At 31.1% G+C, this 3,856-nt stretch overlaps 1 long non-coding RNA gene across 1 annotated transcript; it reads right to left on the reverse strand.

The window, feature by feature from the left end:
• Nucleotides 1-1,228: 1,228 nt before the first annotated feature.
• On the reverse strand, nt 1,229-3,175 carry LOC145094696 (uncharacterized). Its single transcript, XR_013703496.1, has 3 exons — nt 3,028-3,175; nt 1,744-2,924; nt 1,229-1,513 (listed from the first exon to the last, which is right to left on the reverse strand). It is a non-coding gene; the product is annotated as an uncharacterized LOC145094696 (long non-coding RNA).
• Nucleotides 3,176-3,856: the final 681 nt, after the last annotated feature.

Below are 3,856 nucleotides of genomic sequence, written 5' to 3' on the forward strand. Positions count from 1 at the left end.
ACCACTACCGTTTGATAATTTAAATATTTGATAACATATTAATTATTAAATTATTTACAGTCCATGTAATTTGATAATTTGACTTTAAAACTAATACATTAATATTTTTTAAAGCATTTGAAACCGGAAAACACTAACAGTGGCCAACATTCTTGATTCTACAACTAGAAATGTGCCCCCCGCGTTGCGGGGGTTGGAAGGTGTCGTTTTTGTATGAACGTATAGCACATTGCTTCAATTGGTAGCTACACAGTAAAGTATGTTGTTATTGTCTACAATTCACCCATTTACAAAAAGGAACTATAAAAGTACAATGTTATAACTGAATGTCTTTTTTCCAATATCTTTTAAATGGTGAACATGAACCTGCCATCTTCCCTTTACCCAGAGACTGCCACCTCGGCTGATTGAGGCCAGGTATCGAATATTGACTGGAAAGCCACTGTTTAAAAATTTTTGAATCACATGAAATCAAAGGTATTTGAATTCCATCTTTTGTTTTACCAGTTTTGCAAAAGACATCTGTCATAAAGTTAAAGACATGAGAATATATACTACAAATAATATAAAAAAATTACATATCATAAAAGTTTCCATAAATACATATTTACAAACAAATGAATCTTTTGATTTTAAGTTAATGAGCTTAACAGATAAAGCCCCTAATATAGGCAGATATATGTTAACTACATAAAGATGTTGAGGATACCGAACTGGCACCTTCATAGATTGATAGTTTTTGTCAATGCATTGCCAAAATAACCTTGGGTACCCATAACATTTGTAGACACATGGCTTTTAACATATCGGTCCATCTTTAGCCAACCTAAAATCAGAAAGTTTTGCATTGTAGGTTGGTGGAGGGCCTTTATAAATGCTAATAATACGTTCCAGAGTTAGTTACAGTCAACAGGCCAAAAAAACAAAAAAGCTTATAAATACTGAGGGTAAAATGGTCAAATTCTCACCGTTGTATATTGCAGTGTAGTTGTCTGTTTTGACATTTTAATGAGCTTACATGGAGGTTATTACTTTTGGTTATAAAAATTAATTAGTCATTTCATTATCTTAAATGCATATGGTAGTATTATAAAGTTTATGATATTCAGTTAGTGTTAAAGCTTATGAACGGTTAACTGTCTTTCTAAAAAATTAGTGTGGCGCTTTTTGCAACTTTATGAAACAAATTGGATTCCTTACCAATTTCTGCATGCATAATTTGGTAATAAATTGAAAAATAAGTAGTAGCAGTAGTATAAAATCGATGAGACCTTACTTTTCATATACTAAAAGAGGCTTCATAGGTCACTTGGTAGTGGCCGATTTGGATGCCATAAACACATTCATTTGATGAGTATTTTCTTTCCAGCTTAGTCTTTGATGTGTCTAGAATGAAAGGAAGGATCAATGAAGGCATGTTTGACTTGTCTTCTGCTGCTAATGATGATAATACTTCACTAATGGCCGATGCCAATATAGTATATTCATACTTTTGCAATACCAAAATGGACACCTAGTGAAAGAATGGAATCGAAAGAACATTTTTATCCACAAGCAATGGTAATTGGTTCGGAAATTTATAACTATAATCAGTTCAAAATTCAATAAGCATACTAATCATATTCAATTTTCAGAAGTCAATAGCAAGCAAGAGTGACACCTAAGAAGCTAAAAAATATAAAAAAAAAGTAATTAGTTAACCCAAACCAAATGAAGATTAAACAGAAAAAGAAAAAGTTGTACCTCAATGGATTTGCTGGCAGCAACACGAATGAAATTGACCAAATTGCCCCTAAAGAGGGTAGTCCAACCTTTAGTCAGCATAAAATCTTGAAAATTTTTGTCACTCCCTACCATCAAATGAGTTCTTATAGTCTCTAATGGACCAACAACATATGTTCTCGAAAGTACCCGTGCAACTGCCCCATTAATTAACTTCCTCAATGATGGGATTCCCAATTTTTGTCTTTAATTTCAATCCATCTTTCTTCTTCAAAACACCTTTAAAAAATGAAATAAAGTTGTTTGCAAGGAACTGCCCAATCAATTTCAACATTAAAAAGCACAAAATTTGAGTTAAAAAATAATCAATGAACTCAAGCCTGAAATTGTTGAGGGGCAAATGTGACCATAAATGTTATAAACTATATTAAAATATTAAAAAGAATACATGTTTAACTTTTGGCATAAATTGGGATGGCCTCCCCTCTAATGTCACCAATGTTGATAAAAAATCCAATAAAAGCCAAAGTAAATATATACTAAAAATATTTATATATTAATCGAACTCTTGTTATTTGCAAATGAGTTAAAAGAAACGTCCAAAAATGATTTTATAAAAAAGTTACCTGATCGATTATGAGGTGCAGTAACGCATCTGAAGCTTCACTCACTCTTACAAATTTACTCAAGTATAAGTACCTACACAAAAATCTATACTTTTAAAAAGAAGCACCTAAACACCTACATATCCCTTGAAAACAGGATATATTCGGCATATGGTTGCCCCATATTCTTCATATTCTGCCTTTGTATGACAAGCCTAATCCAAACATAAATCAAAATCCAATGTTATACATTTTAGTAATAAACTAACATCAACATACATAGATACACACATGCATACACATGTATGCATGTAGTCTCTCCATGATTGCCCTAATTACCTTAACAATAAAAAATGTCAGGGTTCAGATATATAAAAATCTGAAAATTGAATACGAAATTAATGTTTCAATTGCTGATTAAAATAATAATAATAATTAAAACTAAAGAAAAATAGGGAAGAAGCCACAACCTTCGATGAATCGACCCTTCAGGTGGAAAATGTTATCGGCAAGGGCTTCGGCAGGATCTTGAAAATCCAGGCTGTGGTACACACGACCACAACTCGTGGTAATGGTCGATCGTTCATGGTGGTCCTACTATGTGGAAGAAACCCAACTCAGTTAATTTAATAAAAGAGAAGTCGTGGGAAGAAGAAAAAAATGTAGAAGATGCAAGAGAGGAAAAACGACATCCACTCACCCCAATCCATTCATCTGAGCAGCCGAAATGGAAAATCGAGAATGAAGGAGACGAAGAGAGGCGATGGGTTATTTTTTTTATGATGGAGGAATCACGAACACCTAATTTCATAGAAGGGTAGGTGATTCTTGTTGAGTGTAGAGTAGAAGCAAAAGCCTCTGCGACAAAAACATGAAAGAAATGGAGAAGATAGATGAGAACTAAAAGAGAAACGGTGACCTCGGTGGAGCAAAACCATTGGACAACTCAAGCGGTGGATTGAGAATCACAACACGTGTGGACAAAGAATGGAGAAAATGACATAAACTGCCCAACCTAAATCAATCAAGGACGAAATCTGCCAAAAAAAGCCAAAGTTTACTGTAGATAAGATAGAAGAATTTTAATATATATATATATATATATATATATATATATATATATATATATATATATATATATATATATATATATATAATTAGAAACACATCTTTTTATAGCCCAAAAAGATATAAAGACATTCATTTAGAGTATTAACTTAAAACTAAAGTTGAAAATACTAACAATAGCCAACAAAGTAAAAAATTCTTTATTTATTGGGGAAGATATATATATATATATATATATATATATATATATATATATATATATATATATATATATATATATATGTATATATATATATATATATATATATCTTCCCCAATAAATAAAGAATTTTTTGACACATGTCACATTCTAATTAATTTGATCATATGTCATTTTGTGGTTAATTTCAATTAATTTTTTCCACATGACATTTTGTGGTTTTTTTTTTCATTTTGTTAATTTCTATATAATATTAAATGTA

Source organism: Lactuca serriola, chromosome 3 (assembly GCF_051521515.1).
Source record: "Lactuca serriola cultivar US96UC23 chromosome 3, Lser_US96UC23_V15, whole genome shotgun sequence".
Lineage (NCBI taxonomy): Eukaryota > Viridiplantae > Streptophyta > Magnoliopsida > Asterales > Asteraceae > Lactuca > Lactuca serriola.